We start from the raw sequence: 21784 nt of genomic DNA on the forward strand, positions 1-21784 counted from the left end.
AATTACTTATTAAATTACATGACCCTGTACCTTTAATGCTTAACAAACCTGAAATATGGAAACCACTTAAATTGACAAAAAACATATTCTTTATCTGTATTGTTCATTAACAGGAAATAAGTTTTATTATTATTGAAGTTATACATGAGTTACATACCAACTGAGAGAGCTCCTTTGGCCCATTGAAATGTTGAATTTCTGGTTTCTGAGTGGCTCAGTGGACAAAGAAGCTCATTGAGAGAGCAGCTTCAGCCCTGCTGTTCAGCTATGGCCTGCTCGGTTCAGTGCTGCTACCAGTATTCCCAAAGCAGTGATGTGCAATCAACTGAGCACTGCTCACACTGGGTGGGCTTGACTTGATCAGGCTATATTTGGACTGCAGTGCAGTAGTGGCCACTGTGATTAGCCTGGTGTCTGCAAACTGTATCAGCTCCTCCAAGTGATGCTAGGTCTGTGGTTGGTCCTGCAGTGTATAAAAAATAACAAGTGCTTGTAAGAGGGCACGTTTCAGAGAAAGGTGCACATTATCTTCATCCCTGTATGTGTTAGAATTGTCACCAAAACCACTTTGGACTCAAACCTCAAACTACATTGGTGAAGATGAGCAACATGTACCTAGATATGAATGATAATCAAATATTTATTAGACTGAGCTCTCCAATACCAAATGTGTCAAAATGCACTGTGTCAAAATTACAGTGCATTGTCCCGAGCAGAATTGCATTAAAATATGACTCGTACTGTGGTCACCCTACTTCCATCATACCAAATCTTTGTAATAGTTTCTTAAACTAGTTTGCCATTAAGAGTCAGACTTAACTATATTGCTGTAAACATTTGTGGTAGCCTCAAGCAGAACTGCATTAGTTTGTGCATAGAATATAAAAACCTCATGTGGAGCTTCATTTTTGCAAATGTTTAAAAATGAGGCAGTGCACAGAAGAAAGGAGGCCAGTCTGGTTTTGCTGCATGTTCGGTTCTCTTTGCTGGTGGCATTCTGATCTAAATACACCATCAGCCGTTTATTAAAAATTAACGCTGTGCATACATAATCGATGTGCTCTACTACTGTTGATGTGGCTATTATTTGAAGGATCTCATTGTGTTGTCTTCTAACGCACAGCTTCATAGGTTGTTTCTGTAAAGAAAGACGCCCTAGTCTTTTTTCAGCCTCAAGCAGCAAAGCAAACATAAGGCATACAAAAGAAGTTCCAAATTCAACGGCTGGTGCGTCAGACAAGAGGTGAAGGCCTTTTTTTTCCTGAAGAGAATCCAAACCAAAAATAAGCTCAATTGCCTCAGTTTATCAGGAAACAAAAAGACTTATATTCTTTCTGCTTCTGTGTACTCTTCCTCTCAAATTCTGTACATATATGAAACTAACAAGATTAATGTTTTTCGTCTTGCAGCCTTGGAAATATTTGCCTTGCTTTATTGTATTCTTGAGCTATAACCATTGTTCCCCAATCTGCTTGTTTCTTTAAAGATCTAATTTGGTTTTTGCTGAGATTAGCTTTTTTTTTTTCAAGTTATAAATGTGGATATGCTTGTTCTTCTGTAAATCCCCATAATCTGACCTGTGTAAATGTTTAGAGTGGAAATAATTCTCCCATTTTGTGTATTGATTTCTATATGTATGTTTTTGTATGTGATATTTGCAGATGTTTATACAACCTGATTTAAATCCCTCTTTTCTTTATCTAATGACACCTAGCAATTAATGTGTTCTTTACATACTGAATATAATACACAATTGAGCAGTATTGTCTCTCAAGGTGATACTTGGACATTGCACTGTTATATTCTCCTATAACTCAGCAGGAGTTTCATCAGATTCCCTCCATAGAGAGAAATATGCTTTATCCATTATATGCCCCAGCCTTTTTTGTGTTAATATTTTTGATTACATAACAAATTTACTGTAGTAAAGGAAGTGTTTTTAAAACAGGGGAGTAGTTGGTGCGCTAGTTTGTGAATTGAGGGATTAATGGAGAACCCCAGTGGTGATCATGCATTTTATGTGCACATAGGCCTTTCTAATTGAAAGTTTAGAAATTTTGAAAAAAAAAATCTCTTTAACACACCGCCTCAAAAAGCACAAAAGATTTCTCACTGGCCTAATTTCACTGCGCCAATGTTAAATCTGTGCCTAAGGCCAAGTAACACTTTGTGGCCAAAGTCATAATGGCCATGAGCTTTTATAGTCTACAGTACCGCCATTTATCTGTTCAGTACTGTACATTCGGCGTGTCAGAGCTTGCTGTTGTAATGAGTAGTGGACCAATGGGAATGTTTAACTAATCAGCCAGGTGGCAACCTGATAATTCGCTGGCATGCACCATCTCATTTGGTGAATTGGCGGAGTGGCGGCTCTGTGTCTAAGGATCTGCGCTTGTGGCTGGAAGGTTGCCAGTTCAAATCCTGTAGCCGGCAGAGGAATCCTACTCCGTTAGGCCCCTGAGCAAGGCCCTTAACCCCAACTGCTTCAGGGGCGCTGTACAATGGCTGACCCTGCGCTCTGACCCCAAGCTTCTCTCTCTGTCTGTGTGTCTGTGTCTCATGGAGAGCAAGATGGGGTATGCGAAAAGACGAATTCCTAATGCAAGAAATTGTATAGGGCTAATAAAGTGATGTTATGTTTTGAAGTAGTTTTGGGACATTTCTGGTCTGAACAGAGCTTTTGCAGAAATGAACTTGAACTTAATGAGCAGGCATGGATCTCACATCTGTCCTCCATGTACTCCAAGGTGTTACAGAAGAGCTGTTCTTTAGGCATTGAGATCATTCCTGGAAACGAAACACGCAAGTCCTGGTTCTTTTTTGCTACGGGGATGGTCATTACAGCTAGAACCAGTGTCATGTGGGTCTCCCCAGTATTGTTCCATGTGGAATTGCTGACCCAGTCAGCAGTTGATCAGGGCATTCACACATTTGCTTACATACTTCAGAATGTGTCTCAAGTTCTGTTTCCAATGAAAATGGTTTATGCTGCCCTTAATACTATGTTCCTGCTTTAAGTGGCGAAGTAATTTCTCACTTCTGCTTGTGATTTGCAGTGTAGGAACGCTGCTGTGCTTCACCCAGGATGGTGCCATGGGATCTTTAAAGATGAACAACACATTAATAATGCTATTTCTTAATAATATTACGGGTGATTCAGTTACCAAAGGTTTAGATGCCCTAGTTCCTTATACCCTGGGGTCAGTAAACCCCTGACCTTGCTTGAGGTTAAGCTCTTGGAGTAGGTGTCTACTAATTGTTTGCATGCTATATTTGCAAAGGACAGGCAAATGAGTTAAGCTCCCAACCATTGACAATCCCACTAAAAACTGTTAATCTGATAACAGTGATACTAAAATGTCTTGTGCAAGAAGAAAAAGTGTGAGCAATGGAAGAGTAAGATGGAAGAAGGAAACTCTCTACAATGTTTGAATATTTGATCGCACAGAATGTTTAAGGTCAGGGCTCGGTGTGTGTTGCTAGGCATCGCCTGATTGGTCACGTCACCCCACGGAGCCACAGACACTATGGTGACAATGCTTTTGGTCAGGCTTTCTTACTGCTTGACTTAAAGCATGTTCAGTACTGTACTGCATGTTCTCTTCTTAAGACTTAAGTATTGTAGATTTAAGTATTTTGCCATTAATTAATCACATTTTGAACTTCTGTGTTTTACAGAAGGTTTTTGAGACTTTGCTCACCTTATTTGTGTTCAGTGGGAAAAGCATTTAGATCATGTAGAGAATATTTTTAACCACACATTTGCTTTGTAAAAAATCCAGGTACAATCTGTCATTTACTGTACTCCTTGGTAAAACAGGCTTTCTTACAAATCATGACAGCATTGTGGTTGAATGATAAATCCTGTACTTTTTTGAAAAAATACTTGTAATTGAGATACACAGATACTTAGAAGTTTTGTGGCTTAGTTTAATTTGTGTCCTGGTCTAATTCTTTTTTTTTGCTTTTGGTTTTCAAATAGCTCTTTATATTCACCTTGAAGCTAGTGCTGGGCGATATGGCCAAAAACATTATCACGATAAAGAATTTCATATCAGTCGATATCGATAATTATCACAATAAATGTCAAATCATTATTTCTTTCAAGTTTAAAGGCAGATTTTTTCTCCTGAGTGAAAGTTGAAGAAACCAGTCAGCTAGTTGGTAAATTAAACAACTCTTTATTTTAAGAACACAACAAACACTTGCCAAACAGCAGAAACATTAAACAAATCTGAGGTAGAGTATTCAAGTCTTTTTTTATGTCAAAATATGCATGAGTAAAATTTACAAAATATCTTAATAGAAAAATTAAATACTGCATTGTGATAAAACATACCTAGAAGACTGCAAAGTTTAAAGTGCTCTGTTTTATGTCTGATCGTAAAAAGCCAAAATATCTCCAAATTACCGAAGTTGAATGACCTTTTCTGTCTACGATGTCATCGTCCTTCAAGCTGGTCGTTGGCAGCACTACATTTGCTTCGGTGTCACTCAATTCTCCATTCAGCCACCACTGTGCGGGTAAGAAACACCGTGTTAAATGCCTGGTCTGCAACAAGCACGAGCACTCGCGCAGTATTTTGTGCGCATGCGCAAAGCATAAACATATATTTTGTTAAAATTATATAGAGGAAAATTATATTGCGATAATTGTTAGCAAAATATCGCCCAGCACTACTTGAAGCTGACATTTGGGAAATTAAACAGCACCTTAATTTATTCACTAAAGAATGTTTGCCTCCCATAGCAACTTTTCTAGGCTATTAGGAAATTAGGTTTTGCGATCTGTATTATACTTTAAAAAATTGTAGAACCTTGTAGATAATCATATTATTGAAGGCAATGAGTGTTTGGCAATTTGTAAATTTGCTAGAAAACTTTTCAGCTGTGAAACAAAATGGAAAGATCTTTGATATAAACTTCCTGAAAATTCATAAAAATGACAGATTTCCATTGTGATATGTAAATGATGGACAGCACATAGATCTATATGTCCAGTTTCTATATTTTCTAATTCAAACCAGTGCTTCTATTGATGGTTCATACCAATTATGGAATTTAAAAAGAGGCCACTTTTTGTGATTACAAACACATTTTCATTAAAAAGGTATCAAATTCCGCAAAGAATAACTTAGTTAGTTTTAGAAGTGATGTAGTGTCTATCTGTAATCTTGTAAGATTCAAGTTATTTTGTCTCTTTAATTACAACAGGACGATGTGAGAGGGGAATCAAACTGGATTTCCTTTTGTGTTTGTAGAAGTTACTCCCTTGAGGGGTTTCTTTGTGCCGGAGGTTCTTTGAGGTGGACATAAGCTGTGGGGTGACACAGTGCCCCCAAAAGCTGGTGTCCTGCCGTTAAGAAGAAAAGCTTTTTTATATACCAGCTGTAAAGGGTTGCAAATGTTTCTCTTCTCACTTCTCACTTCAGCTGGAATGTTAATATTCATTCCTTCCCTTTCCCCAGTGCTACTGCCTCCTGTTCATTCTAATTTTTGTCTTCGTGACCACAGTCACTTTCAGTGCTTGATTCAGGATAGCCAGATAACCTGTTGCCTCTGATAATGCTGTTTTCTTTTGTACCTGGTGTTTTTTGTTTCAATTTTAGTTACTAGAGGGTTGTCTGAGAGATGGTAGAAGCTAACAAAGTGCTCCTGTGGGCCCTCAGCCTTCTGACCTTCCAGCTGTGTGCATCACTTTGCAAACTGTGCACTTCTTATTCCTAAAATACTAAAGTGTTGCAGATTTAAGGATTCTTTTGAATGTTTTCATCTCCTTCTTATAAATGAGACAGCTTCAATTTTTAACATTAAAACCAGCAAACTGCTTAGCTTGCAAAATGTGATTTTTCTTTAAAATGTGTTCCTCCAAACAACATCTATTTTGAAAAGGTGCTGTTTCAGGTGTTTTTATTCTGAAACTTGGACACACATGTGATTTTCTGTTTTATTTTCGATGTAGCTTTGCAAGTGTATTGCCCCTGTATTACATGGGAAGGAGGAGGTGAGCTTAATAATGTACCCTCCCAGAATTTCCATTGGTTATAGCCATTTGTCATTTGATGCCTTTGCAGCACCACAGTGGTCATTAGCAACATTATTGCTTTTGTCTCGCAGCACCTGTCGGCATCTTGCAGGACTCACCAGTTGTGGTTTCAACAAAAGCCGAGGTGATTTTGACTCAAACCCATCCAGCCCAGGCAAGCACTGCTCTTTGGGGAATCTTGGGAACAGTCCGCTAATGAAACAGCCCAGGCTCACACCGGAGTTGTTTGTACCACAGTCTTGGTCTTGTGCTCCTTAACCGTTTTATTCACCCAGGGGGCCTTTTGTGCTTTTGTGAACTAGTTTTAATGTTTTTTCCTTTTCTAATTCAGTTGACCTATCAAAATGTCAGTAGAATCAGACCTCCCGTTTATGCACAGAATGGATGGACCTGGCTCTTGCTCCTTTTACTGGATGTACACTTATAGGATGTGCAGTGACAGAGAATTTATCTGAGTCGATCCCTTTTGGCAGGTCAACTGGCTTTTTTGCATCAAACCAGTGCGATATTTTATCGTACCAGCTGCTTATGCCCAATTAATCTGTGCGATTTGCTCAGTGCTTCTAAGAAAGTGCAGTGTTTTCTTGATATGCCCTGAATCTACCGACTGTTTTAATTCATGCAGGTTTACCTCTTCCTTGGACTGAATTTTCTATACAAATTGTCTAGTAGCTTTTCTGGGCTGTGAATATTTTTTTTTGCATAGCCTGATAAGAGTTAGCCTACAGCAAGAGCAAATTTAATAGACTTTTATGTGGAGGCATTAAATTCATTGCTCAGTGTACACATGTTTTGTAACAGTTAACTTCTTTCCAGAAGGATGTTGAATTAATTGTAGTTTAAATTGCTTTGGAATTGACTTTAGAACTTGAGGATAAAGACTACTGTGTGGCCTAGTACCTTTTAATGAAAATGACATCTTCAACTTGGGGATGTCTGCCTGATACATACTTGTACCTTGTGGAAGGCAGAGCAGAAAACACGTTTTCAGGGTTTTGGTGTGAAATTGAAGAGGAAAATCTTGAATAAGATGCTGGTTTAAACCTAAATTTATCTTTAAGGAAGATAATTCGGATGCTAAATAAGTTAGCAATTGAAAGTGAGTTTTGATAGGTACACTGGTTGTTTATAATAAGGAAATTAACTTTAAAAACTTTCCTAGAAACATGTATCTGTCCAGTATATGGGATACTGTACAAACCAAACTTTAGTTGTTGAATATACAAGAACTCTTTTTTGCATTCTTGTTTAGCCTGTACCTCAGATTACTGAGAGTTACCTGTGTTTTGAAATGGAAAAGAATATAGAACAATTTGGAAATTGTGCAAAACCAGATAGTTTGCGTCGTAGATTGAGTATGCAAATGAGCTATGCCAGACATTACTGTAACATATGATGTTCATTTATCCAGAACCTAAATGACTGAATTCTGAGAAAATTGCATAAACTTAAATTTACATTTTGTACAGGGAATATTTTGCAATTTTTGAATAGCCTCTGTTATTAACTTGGGAGTTCACAATATATTTTGTGCACTAATCATGAATGTTCTTAGATGTTCAAGGTAACTGCATCAGCTTTGTTCCATGCTGAAAGGTAAAGAAAAGAGAAGAAATACTAAATTTTGGCTGTGGAGCTTTAGGCATAAGGCTCCACCTCCGAAACGTAATTTATGTTCTTAATGAATGAGTGTTATCTGACTGTTAAATTAAAATTAGTTATAATTTAAATTAGTTATAAATTGTGGTGAATGAAGGACAACATGTGGTTTATATCTTTTGTTTTTTGCTGTGTATTCGCAAGTGGTTGTGAAGTCTGACTTTTGCAAAGAAATGTTGGTTTACTTCATGCAATGTTTTTTTCTTAATTTCATTTGGATTCTCTTTTCCTAGAAAACTGTATAAGTCTCTTGCGTAATGAATTGGGTTTGGGTATTGGTACCATGAGAAGGTCCACTGTGATAAACAGGTGAAAGCAGAACCTTTTTCCCCATTCTCAGGTTTTTTTTCCTACATTGCTCTTCAGGTAACGGTGCCTTCGGCACCCTCCACGAAGAGCGTTTGCTAAACCTCAGCTCACTGTAGAATTTGTTGTTGTGTGCTGTTTGTGTGGAGTTTGTATGTTCTCAAGATGTTTGCATGGCTTTCCTCTGGTTTCCTCCCAGAGTCCAAAAACATACTGGGAGGTTAACTGAGTTCTTGGAAAATGAGCCATGCTACTGTCGATGGACGGGCATCCTTTTTAATAGTCTATCCTGCCTTACACCATGCCCCTGTACTGAATAAAGCTGTTAGAATGGCTGATGGTGGTCTAGCACAATGCAGTCAGACTGAAAACTCATCCCCTCTATCCCTGCTATTTTGGTTGCACATAAGCAAATTATATATCACAGGTTTTCTGATAAGACCACAGTATCTGAATAGTTGCGGTAAAATCTCAAATGCAATTAACTGCCAGTTACTCCACTTTTTGAGGGATTAACACTCTGTCCATGTATTTAATATTTGGGAGAATTAGCCAATAATAGTCAATGATCTTGTATTTGTTGCTTCTTGTGAGGGCATCACAGCCCTGTAATGTCAATGTGAATAAAAGGTCTCTACATCTGTACTACACCAAGCTATAACGTGGGCAGCGTAGCACAAACGTTCAAAGAGAGCAATGCTGAAAACTTTTCCATGGCCTGCTCAAAAGCGGAGGAAAGTTTTTGATTCAGTAATTACATTATGGATACCTGACTATCTTTTGTCACAACATTCAGGTAGGGGTTGTTGGCCACTGCCAACATTTTCTCCTTCATAAACTTTCTTCCTCTTCACCTGTCATCCCTTTTTACTCTTCTGTTTTGCAGCCAGATCTGCTGATACTGTTGCATTTTTTAATTATTGAAGTGAAATGATAAACACAATTTGACAAGAACCTTGCAATATTTATTTCTAAATCTGTTTTGGAATATAACTTGTATAACTTGTTGGGCCTAAATGTCTGCATTTGTCTCTTTCATAAACTATAATTAGGCATGTTCAGCCAATACAGATTAATAAAAGTAACCCCCTTTGCCTTACACTGAGCATTGAAATTCTTTCCTATATTCATTTTTATAGTTGTATCCATCACTTGTACGCAGACTTCTTTATTCCTTTATCACACCCAGAATCAGAAAGGCAGCTTTTTGTGGCATGCCACACTTTCTTACAAACCAAACCAGCCTAGTCTGTTATCCACAGTGCAGGGCTCACTGAACAATAAAAGCTGCATATTTCTTGACTGTAAAGAGGTTACCAAGGCAACAAAAATAAGGGAAAATCTGAATTCTGTAACGCTTTACTGTTCAGTAACAAAAATGTAGCCGGGGAAGAACCAGTGATAAAAGCTTTAAAGGTTGTGAGGCAACGAGAAGGCATTTCATTTTGAGTGTCTAGCGCCCCTGATAATAAACTAGCTTGAATAAACATCTGCTTTTGTTTGCGTAACAATGGCATGGACAGTGAAAGAATAATTTGACAGTAACTTTTAAACTCTCAGTGCCAAAGAAAATATTGCTTTTGTGTTCATTTAAAACTGTAACCTGGCATGCTCTGTCAGAAGTCTGTCAGAATTCAGTCTAGTTTTGCTTTTTACTTTTCAATAATAAAATGCTTTTTCTCCCTATTGACCAGTGGAACAGCAGTATTTACCACGATGTAGCCACAACTTTACAGATATAAACAAATACTATACCGCTATAATAGGGGTATAGTATGCTGAAAACATTGTAGCTTAACACTGATATTGAAAGCATAGCCATTTTTTAAGATAATGCTTATTGTGCATACAAAAAAACAAATTCCTGACACAGCATCTTTATGTGCAGGTCTTAGAACCCTGGATTCCTGGGAAGAACATTATAGGAATGAGTCAGGAAACATACTCGTGATTCAGAGGTGCATTTCCAGTTGCTGACAAGCCCGTTGCAGATCAAGCATTTCCAGAATGTTCCTTTGGGGAGTGATGTGGAGGCACTACTGTTCCACATAAAAAAAACTGTAAACCATTTGAAAATTAAGATACCTCCAAAGAGTTACTGGCAGTCTGGTAAGTGATAATCTTTACAGGAAGGGGAACTATTTTATTGAAGATGGTGACCTAAATTTTTCATTCTCCCCATGCACAACAAAGATGGAAGAATGGCAACAGTCTGGTCTGATCTGGCCACACGCCATCCAGGAGTCTCATTGAGCATATGTGGGCACTCAAAAGCATCTAAATAAATATAGCCAGAGCTTCCTCTTATGGGTTCTGTGTAGGGAATGGGCTGCAGTCTTCATCAACATAGTGTTGGAACTTTGTTCTATGAATTAGTGATGCCTATAGATTATCTACATCATATCTATGTATCTTTGCTGCAGGTAATTTCTTATCATTAATGAATTTATTGAAATGTGTGGCTTTGATAATATCTAGTACTGCCACATATTTTATGATGTACTATAGACAAGGCTTGGAAGGAGGGTGAGTTATTGCAATACTTATTTTGTAATTTTTAATTGCAAAATCCTGCCATTTGTGTTAGTGGTAAAACTGACTTTTGTTTTGTACTGACTTCATCGATTGATCTAACAAGGTGATTTTCCTAAATTGGGTAACTGAGCCCAAATATTTATTTGGAGACAACCATTGAAATTAATATGCAGAAAAGACTAATTAAAGCAAAACAACATTTTACCTGGAATAAAAATGTAAATAAAGATCTGAAATTTGTTGCCAATTGCTGAAGAAGCATTAAGACAAATTAACCCTTTGATGGAATATAGGGATACTTTGTGGGCATAATACATATAGCCAGCATACCATGTACACCTCAGTAAAGAGGCAATTATGAAGTCATGTCATGAGTGAAGGTACACATAATTCACCTGCAACAGTAGAACCCTGCACTTTTAACCTAACTCAAAACAGACAGAATTGGCTTTACGTGGATTGAAAATGGAGCATTTAAAAAAAATGTAATACAGTACCTACACTGCAGAATATGGACTCCTTGTCTCTAAAGTGCTGCGATAATGCTGTGCTTTATCCATTGTCATTCCTCAACATATTTTCCTTAATGTCCAGATAACCCCATGCCATCTTTGTGGGTTTTCATCATGTGCACTGATGTGTTTCCTCCCTCTGTCCAGAGATGCACTGTCTAGATTAATTGCAGTCTCTCAATTGTGGTCTATATTTGTTTGTGTGATGGACTGGCAACTTATCCAGGGTGAAGTCTTTTTCCCAATGCCTGCTACTTTAGGCTCACTCGCTTGAGCTTCAAAAATCAAAAAGCTGTTACAGAAAATTAATGGGTGGATGGATAAGTCAACAGAAGAGTGTTTGAAAATTTGCATTTTGGGTTCAGCTGGGTACAGTTTTCTTCTGTGCTGTTGTTTTTTGTGTAAAATCATTTGTTTCTAGGTTTCTTCCTTGTCGTATCAAAATGTAGTGCTTTGTTTCCATGCCAAAGATATCACAATTGGCAGTTGTTAGCGGTCTGTGAACTAGGCAATACCCAAATGTGAAATATGTCCATTGCTCTGAAATTTGGCAGTGGTTGGCCAGCTGCTGCTTTCTAAATACATTTGCCTTTCAAAACTGCAGGCTTGGCTAGGCAAGCTGAAATTAACAAGAAAGATACCCAGAATACCTGGTAATGAGGTTTTGTACTTTTGTCTTTTTAGCATCCTCCATCTCAGCCCCCTAGGGGTGTGTCTAATTAAATTATAAGATAGCAGATGTCGAATTGTGCGAGCACTGTGCTCGCACACACAGCTCTTAATGTGATCAGTTATCCCAGCACCTGTGCGGAGGCCTTTAAGGATGAGGGCTTGTGCCTTGGCCAGGGAATTTTAAACAGTCTATCCTCTCACTGAACCAGAGACTGCTTTGCACTGGAATCAGTAAAGATACAAGTGTGGATGCTTTTTTGGAGGCCCATGTTCTTGTTCTCATTTGTAGGAGTGTTACCTTGGCACCTGGGAAGTGTTTTTAAAACCAAGAACGGGAGGTGTTTTTTTTACACAAAGGGCTGTGGAAGTCGGGAACAAGCTCCTCAGCTATGTTGTTGAAGTTGTGGATCTCGATCAAGATATTGATACCGTCCCTTCATTTACTGTGTCAAGATCAGACTGGATGAGATCCTTGGACTCTTGGGATACTAACCGCTGACTGAGCTTGAAAGGCCAAATGGCTACTTCTCGTTGGTAAATGACATATGGTTTGAAGGACATATGACCTAAGTGCAGTGTTAGTGGTTCTAACTGAACTCAATCATATTGGAACTGCTCTTTTTCTGGGTTTTCAAGGTGAAGGCATGTGCAGGCATAGTCTTGACTGTGTTTCATTCTGACTAAACAGGATGTTATGCTCCTTTCTGAATAGACACTGGAGAGGTTTCTTATTTTCCTACAATCTTTGGGAGTGAGAAATGTGTAGTCTATGGCACTTCCTTTATTCCTGCTTGGAGGTCAGAGTGCTATTGCAAAGCAGTTGGTGACTTGGTTTTACTGCTGGTTTTACTACTGTTTGACAAACAACTGAAACTAATAAACCTACAATAGTTAGACTGTCATCCTCCGCATACCTCCAGACTCAAATTTTGCCACACTGTAAAATGGTTGGGCATTATGTTTTCTATTTTCCTTTGCTTTTCTTTACTCTGCAAGGCTCTTCTTGAAGTGTTTGCTGAAAAACTGCTGCCTCTGTTATCTAAGAGATAGTGAAGCATATCAAAGGAAAAATGGAAGGGGCTGTACTCACCCAGTTATTTTCAGCTGTATTTGGTTTGTACGTGATGTATGATTTTTTCAACAGCATTTACATTTTTTTTACAAGAATAAAAGCACCCCTGCTTGAGTGCTGTGCAATTTAATGTAAATCTTTGTCAAATTGTTTTGCATTTCTGAATCCACATAGAAAAGCTGCTGTTAGTGCCTAGTGCTCTAGTTAAGAACATGGCACACTGGCATGAGTAGAACAGTATTCTGTGGTTAAAACCACTTAAATAAGAACTTTGCTAATGTGAGTCTTTATAAACCTTGTTTGACATTTCTGTTGCCCACATTCTCCAGAACACAAGGCTTGGAAATGGTCAGGTTTATGTGACTTCATGTCAAGAGGTTTGCTCATCAGCAGTACGCAACTTTATCCTTCTATAAGGTTAAAACGTCAAGAGCAAAGACGGATATGTACAATAGCACATCCCCTAAAATCTGGTTCAAGGTAAACCTAAGGTAGGGCATCACTTAACCTTTAGCCTACTTTAACATGCCTAATTTTCTTGATGGGTAAAAACTAGAAACCTGTATAGCCATTTGCTGAAGTAGTAAATGGTTAACCTTGCCTTTTTACTCTGTATATCCGTGCAGCAGCTGAATTTGTTGTTTTTTCTGCTCAGATTAATTGAAATGCATAAAAAAGCTGGGGTATTATGTCAAAGGCTGCTTCCAAGACTAAAAAGACAATTGAGATGAGTTGAGAAGTTGTATACACCAGTGGGATTAAGAATCCTATTGCACAGCTGTTTGATCCATTTTAGATTTTGAGCTGCTGATTCTTATGTAACAGTGGTATGGGCTACATCGTTTAACTTTTTATGGCCTAGTTTTTTTAATGTAAAAGTATAGGCCATTATTCACATCTGGCTTTGTGGAAAACGGACACTGATTTGTTCCCACCTCAATTCTCCAGCCAGTTACTGTTCATAGAAAATCTTCCCTTCTTCCTCTCTGAAGCCCAGATTCAGAGTTCTCTGACTTTCTACTGGTGGGACTTTCAAATCCCAACAGGTCATGAGAGGGTAAGCATGTATACTATTCATTGTTTTGAATATATTTGAATATATTTGTGAGATAAAATTGTAATGCTCTTCTGCTTTGTTAGTGGCGTATGCACAAAACCCTGCAACTGCTGTGCAGAAGGGAGTTACTTGGGCCTCCAGGTTCATCTTACTTGTTAGCAGTCCCACTTGAAGGCTGATATGTTTGCTGAAATATGTCGCTTTGGAAAGAATCATCTCTTGTGTTCAGAAACCGCAATGGACAGTAAAACCTGTTGTAAGAGATTACATAAACTGGAAATGAAAACAAAATTCTTTTTTTTTATTCCTTTTCTGGTTAATGCCCTGGCTCCTTTCAGTTTCAGGTTTGTGAAAAGACCCTTTCAGATCGTTTAGGTAGTACAACAGGTAGATATTATATGAAATAAAATTTGTCAGAAATAAGCCGGACCATTTTTCTGAAAGCTGCCAAAATGTAAACCGTTGATGCCGTAGGATAAAATCAGTCCTTCAACCTTGTTGCGAGAATGTATGGACTGTATTGAATACAGTGTTGCTGTGTGTTACAGCTGCCAATCATGGCTTATTTCAGACTGTTCTAGTAGTGATGTCCGATTTAGATAATAGAGTCTTAGACCATGGTTAGTGTAAGTGGTAAAGACCCATATACCATTTATAAATAATTTAAAACAGAAATGCTTAAATTGCCTCCCGTCTCACCTTTTATTTTCTTACATGGTCCATTACCTCATTTTTTCTTCCCGTTAGCCATCTCTCTTTCAAGCTGTCCAAAATACTGATGAAGACTCAACACAGCTAGTGGACATGGGGGGAGAAAAACAAGTTTAAAGATGCCTGTATTGCTTAGAGTTTCATCTAAGGCCTTCAGTGATATTCAGAGAGATTGTCAAAATTTATGACTCGCTCTGTTTGTTTCATGTCTCCGCTGCAATGTTCCATTTTTTGCTACATTTTAGATGCTCTCCTGTTTTTTTTTTGTTTTATCATTTGGCTTGTAATTCTGGGCTATCCCTTAATCCCTGTGATGTAGCAAACATGAGGGGCATTATTCCGTTTAATTCTACATGAGGGGTCACAAGGGCAGAGGAACAATTAACTGCATTCTGAAATGGATAAACCTAATCACAGGCTTGCACTTTATTGTAAATCATGTCTAAGTGGTACCGCTGGAACTTTTGCTGAAGATTTATCCTGTGCTTGGAGTAGTTTTGTATGACATGTCTTTTAAGCAGCAGTGAAAGAAGCAGAGGTTAGAAGAACCCCAGTCCAGGCACTTCTGCATGCAGAGAAGCCTGTTTAAGTCTGTTCTTGTTGCTTGCTTTTCCCAGCAGTTTAAATGAACTTATCAACTAGACAGGATTGTGCAATGGGTTGCGCAGGCTTTGAAATTGGAGTCTCACGGTCTTCTGTGCTGTCCAGCTCTGTGATGCAAGGGCACATGCACATGATACTGTAACACCGTCACTGTGAAATAATATCACTGCATTTTGTGTACTATGTAGTATTCCATTGAGTGATCTTTAGATGTATTCTTTTCCTTCATAGGGTCTCGGAATTTTCTGGTTACTACTTATGTTGGTTTGCAGTGCCTAAGAAATAACTAAGTGAATGAACTTAACAATCAATTAGCCTCTTAGGCCGTTCTTACCTACCGTCTCTAAGGTGTTGAATTATTGTAAATGTTAAAGTTATTACCTGGATGGTTTGTAATTATCGTTTAGAAGAATGTTGCCAGATCTGATTTCATTCAGTATTATTTAATACGATGTTGCATGATACAGTCCACATGCCAAAAAGAAACATCTACCATGCCTTCAAATGACTTATATTAGTTTGGATTCATTCTGTGCTATGCTACTGTGATCACTAACATTACTGTGTAATGCAAGAGCCCCAGGATGTTTCAGCTGGTTAATGCAATGACTTTGAATACGTCATTGTACGGTAATTGGCACTGTACATTGCCCAGAGGGTGTTACATGGAAGAATAACTCAATTTTCCTGTTTGTTGTGTAATTGTGTTGAATATAAGTTTGCAGCTTTATTATATAAGGAGCTCCTTGGAAAGAGCTTTCCATAATATATTTCCTGTTTTGGGTGTTTTTCTTCACTGAGGGAGTCAGGCTTGATAAAAATACTAGACTTTGTGCTTGGGGCCTAAGTATCTAATATTCTTCTGAATGTTTTACAGTGCACACTATTTAAACTGTTTGGTTCTGACTGAGAGGAATTTAAAATGCCATGGTTTGTAAGTGCTGTCCTTGGTTTCCTGGCTAAAGTAAACTCTGGACTTGCACAATATAGCCTCCCTCATGTCTCCTCCAGCTCTACTGTGTAATGAGGCTGTTAGGACATAATGGCTCCTGCACAGCACATCCACGACTGATGTGGTAGTTGGTTCTCCTCCTATATTTAAAGAGCTTTGAGATTCTTTAGGATGAATACTGCTGTACAAAGGTATTGCAAATTAGAAACCTAGTTGCTCATTAAAATTTATAAAAGTGGCTTTCAAGATGCTGTAGCTGTTGATAGGAATGTCTCCTTTTCCATGGCTGCACATCAAATGATGATAAAAGCTTAGAATTTTAGTATTATGGTTTTTGAAGACAGTGTAGGAGTCGTGAGAATGCATAGAAACTGATAAGACTCTTCTTATATAGCATTTTGATCCCTCTTAGGCTTCGAGTCCAAATGGTATAAATGAAAGAAATGAGCAACACTCTTAAATACTATATACAGATGTGAGTATTACACAAAGTGTGGTGCAAAAGGTTTAAAATTGATTAAGCAAATTTTTCAAGGTCCTGATATGTGCTTGCAGCTCACGAAACCTGAAATGAATCAGACTGTTGTGCAGTGTTTTTGTGCTGTAACCCTTCAGTAAAAAAGGGGGTAGATTTGACTAATATTCTGTGTCCGTAATATATTTCAATTTTCTTTAAACAGGCTTTACCGTGCATTATAATTGCATTGTCTAATATTATTATAAAAGTATCATACACACTAAAGGAAAGTTATTTTCCTTTCCTGTGATTATTTAGAAATGTCCTTTACTGACATTTTACCAAGTAACATGTTAATGGCTTAATAATAATAATTGCTTACACTAATATAGCACTTTTCTGGACAGTCCACTCAAAGCGCTTTACAGGTAATGGGGACTCCCCTCCACCACCACCAATGTGTAGCATCCACCTGGATCATGCAACGGCAACCATAGTGCGCCAGAACGCTCACCACACATCAGCTATTATTGGGGAGGAGAACAGAGTAATGAAGCCGTTTTATAGATGGGGATTATTAGGAGGCCATGATTGGTGAAGGCCAGGGGGAAATTTGGCCAGGATGCCAGGCTTAGAAAACAAAAGGTCTGAATTTTGTTTGTAGTCCTGGAAAAGCAATCTACAATTCTGATGTTTGACCATTTTGTTGACAGTTGTTAATTTGGTTGTCACCCCTTGGAAATATCCTGCGACTCCAGAAAAACTAAGCAAAGATCTGATCTTTTCTGTATTCTGTTAGAAAAAATGAAGTTGCTGTTGTCAAGGCTTGTATCTTAGGTTAGCCGCTTGATTTAGGGTTGAAGCCAGACTAAATGTTTGTCAGCATGTAATCCTGTTTATTTATGTCATGACCAAAGTGTTTTTCCTTCTGCTTTTGAAAGACCCCAGAAAGCCTTAATGCCTTTCCCCTGAGTCAAGATGTCGCCTTGCTTGAGGGCAACTAGAGCAGGTGGTGTTGTTTTCCCATCTGTCCCCAGGAACAGCTGCACCATGTGGAGTCTGTATTTTTACTATTCCACTGCACAGGGTCATGTTGCGGTTTCCTGGGACCAAAGTTTTAAACTTTTTTTTCTTTGGCCAGGAGTGCTGTGATGTGCTATGGGGCTTCACCAGAACCACACCTGTTCTCATGTCAACAATGGCACTCTTGTTCTTCATGATACAAAGAGGTTTTCATTCCATTGTTGCAGCAAGTGTGGACTATCATTCATGTATGATTACAACACTAATTCTTGTATTATTTGGAAATGTGGCAGGAGCTGCACTAGAACTATTCCTTTATTAGAATGTTGCCTAATTTCAGACTCGTACGTACAGTACATGCCTATGTTTGTGTAGCGCTGATTTAAGACTGAACAGTTTAACAGTGTCATTTCCTTTATCACAAGCTATCCTTTGGATGGGTCTGTTAGGGAGAAAAATGCCTTTAAGTGTGCAAAGAATCAAGCTTCACGAAAAAAAGAATGATAATACCGATATACAGTAATCTAGCCTCTCATTCTCCTTTAAGAAAAAGCTGGGCTGCTTTGGGTCTGCTTTTTCTCACATGTACATGCTTCCAAAATGAAAGGGCAACCCGGGGCCAAACTAATTAAGACACCTTTTTGATACATTTTCAGGACCAGTGCCGGCCTAATGTACAGTATATATGATTAGGCTATTTTTTATTTAATTATATTAGCATTGGGAATGAGCAGGTACAAAGTCACTCCCAAACAAGCATAATATGGATGCAAAGGCACTGTTGCATTTTGATGGTAAACAGCACTAAATTAACAACATCAGTAATGTATTTGAAACAAATGTACTTAAAGATTAGGGCTAGATGTATCTAATTGCCTCTCATTTCTACCTTTTCATATGTTGTGTAATTTTAAACTAGTGAAAGAAATTTTATATAAGTTATATACTTTGATAGGGTGTTCTAAATTCTGTTCAATAGAATTAATTTAAAATTGTCATTGATTGTTAGTGACAAACTGCTTATATTACAACTAAATTAAAACCTTTCCTTTTCAAACAGATGTATTCCTGTGAGACTCATAATTTCCAGATCCCTGTACATTGTGAAATTGGTTATCCCCTGCCATGTTTAGAGTGCAATTATATGTATATTGGCTGTAAAAACTGGCTCCTGCTCTTGCCTCAAAAATTTCCCTTCCACAAGCATTTGCAGTATTTACTGTATGTCTAAAGTTTGACATTCCCGATACAATCCCTGTGCATTTTTATCTTTTTGAATTGTGATTGGGTCACATAAAGAAACATTGATTTTATTTCATGTACATGGCTATTGGGTGATATCAGGTTTACCATCAGCAATTGCATTTTTATGGAATGTACAGTATATCTGTGAAGCTTTGTAAGATGGGTATTATCCACCATGGAGTAATGCTTACAAAATCCTTTAACAATTGTATATGTTGTTAGATAGTAGACCTATGTAATATAACATAGCACCAGCAGTATTAAACATTGGTGCTATTATATCTCGTTTACTAAGCAAAATGGACATTTCATTCAGATTGTTGTGATTGTTCTGAGCCTCCAGTTGAGAAACAAATGCCTTATCCAAAAAGCATTCGATTGATTGTTACTTAACAGGTTTTAGTTGTTGACTTTTTGTCAGAATCAAACAGATGGAAAGAAAAAGCTAGGAGTAAAACCCAAGATAAAGCTTTGAGGGCACAGTGGTGAGTAAACTAGTCAAAGCATGCGAATGAGAGGGTACAAAATAGCAATACTAAATGAAGTTTAGGACCAATAATGTTGGACATCATGTTCACTTTCCTGACAAGCAGTTTACCAAACTTTAGGCAGACTTTTTAGTTAAATTCAGGTTTCCATAGTTACCTGAAATTAGTTTCTCTCCCTGTCTTGTTAGGAGGCTGTAAACTATGATTTACAGAATCTTATTTATAAGAAATAGAAAAATTAAAGCATGCAAGGGCCATGGCAATACTACTGTATCTTTCTGTCCCAGTTCTTCAAGTTGCAAATTTACATAGTGGAACAAGAATGCACTAAAGATATTTAGGAAAATGTTTTAGAATTGTTCTAACAATAGATGTTCTTCTTAATTCAGTGTTAAATGTTCTTATTCATAGAGATACTGGAGTTGAATATGCTGGCTAATTCACACTTTAAAATGTGTTAGTTTAATTCTTCATCAGGTTAATGTGCTGCTGACTTCTGCCAAAGGGACAGCTGTTTGCTGTCACACTAAATAGCAGGTGGGCTGCAGCTAACTTTCACCCCTGATGATAAAGATAAAAATATTTTTTTAAAGAGATTGCTGAACACTGCTTATTTTTTTTACAATAGAGGTTCTACATACTGTATAAAAGAAACGTATATGGTAAAAAATACTGCTACTACCTTAGTCATAATGTTTCTAAATGGAGACAATTACAACTTTTCATCATTATTTCATTAATTTACGTAGTATAAGCAGAGATGCTTCATGTATGCCAGCATATTTATAGCTCAAGAGAATTGAATGTTTACCTTCCTATATTATCCTCACCCTCAGTTGCTCTGTATCAGCTATATGCAACCTTTTTGTGATGTTGTGCCATTGAATTACTAGCACTATGTGGTATTGTGTAAGGTTTATAGAGTTACAGGATGGTGTTTTTTTTCCACTTAATTGACCTGCTTTAGCTCGCTGAAACTAAATAATTGGTAGAACAAAGACTTACAGTAGAATGGAAGGGATGGACTGAGCTGGTTCTCCTTACCTCCACACGTGGTTTTTGGAGATGATGTGATGATTGCATTGTGGCCATTGATGGACCTGTTCCCAAAGATGTGAACTTACAATTTGAGAAGTTAATGACCCTAGCTTGAGCAGGGCAACTGTGGGTCATGAAAGTAAACTTTGAAATGGCATATATGACTAGTGACCATTGGACTTAAGCTCACCTGTTTAACACAGTGGCATGTTCCTAAAGGTATGGACACAGTACTTTTTTCTCAGAGAAAAACTGGTTGACAGGCTCAGTTCTTTTCCGTGTGGACATCTTGAATGTTCCTTCAAGGCTTTTTGTATTCCCACACAAACATTCAGGAACACTTGCACTGCTCTACACTAAGTCATCAATGAATATATAACTAGCTTCTTTTTAATTGGGCAACCCTTATCTTTGTTGTATTTATGGGAGCACTGCATATATGTGCAACATACTGGGATGTTGACCTCAAGATGGGTATATGCTTTGTGCCCCCTTGGCACAGTCTTGCGTTTTAACCAGTTAGTCGCTTACTTGACCTGCTTTTGCTCATTGAAATTAAGGAATTGATAGAACAAAGGCTTAAAGTAGATTAAAAAAGATGGACCAAAAATAACACCATTTTTTGGGGCTTCATTACTTTGTCATTTGTTTTGAGTTTGTTCTTGAGTATAGTTTCCTGCTGACTGTGATACGAAGGGCACAAGGACTGCTGGTAATCTGACAGTAGGCTAAAATGTTTGTGCTGGAGTGAGGGCCCCCATCTTGGTAGCCCTGTCAGAATTTTAACAAGGCAAGGTTCATGCTGGCTGCCTGGTGAAAAGCCCTCGAGAGGATTCTCATGGCAGCCTTCCAGCCTTGTTTGAAAATGTAAAGAATTTCCCTTTTTTTCTCCCCCCTCTCTCTCACTCGTCTTGCTTTCTGGGGGAATTTCTGCACAGCACAAAAGAATAGCTTACACGAATTGAAAGCTAAGCTTAATTAAAACACAGGAATATTGCTGGGGGAGGACGAGGAGAACACTGTGCAGAAATGCCATTTGTGTTTTTAACAACACAAACGGCAAGGAACTTGTCATCCCTAATGCTTAGTTTTCGCCACACGTGGACCAGTCAGTTTCTACGGTAGTCAAGGGCAAATATAAATGGTTTTAAGCGCTGTTCGCAATGCTGCACAACTCTGGAGCCTTTCAGAAGCACACCCTGTTTCTCTGTGCCCCAGTGAATTTTTTAATAGAAAGTGGCAGCAGACTCACTGAACTAGCAGATCAAAGAGCAAGACCCTAAACTTTTTTTGGTGGTTTTCTGTTCCTTGCATTTAAGAGCGTTAGCCAGGTAAACACCATTGTTTTGATATAAGCTTGTTCATGTTATAGGGTACGGCTGTTATGTACAGTAGTTCTGTCATGCAG

The 21784-nt window shown here is 38.0% G+C and overlaps 1 protein-coding gene across 2 annotated transcripts in view; it reads left to right on the forward strand.

The window, feature by feature from the left end:
- Nucleotides 1-21784, forward strand: part of enah (ENAH actin regulator) — a 156747-nt gene that overhangs the window by 6380 nt on the left and 128583 nt on the right. The window contains exon 2 of one of the 2 annotated variants that reach the window (XM_069179741.1): nucleotides 6118-6200. The exons of the other annotated variant lie outside the window; for it this stretch is intronic. The gene's annotated coding sequence lies outside the window, so the exon portion shown is untranslated. The remainder of the gene's footprint in view (nucleotides 1-6117; nucleotides 6201-21784) is intronic. 2 annotated transcript variants of the gene reach the window in all.

The sequence above is a fragment of the Lepisosteus oculatus genome, chromosome 2 (assembly GCF_040954835.1).
Source record: "Lepisosteus oculatus isolate fLepOcu1 chromosome 2, fLepOcu1.hap2, whole genome shotgun sequence".
Taxonomy (NCBI): Eukaryota; Metazoa; Chordata; class Actinopteri; order Semionotiformes; family Lepisosteidae; genus Lepisosteus; species Lepisosteus oculatus.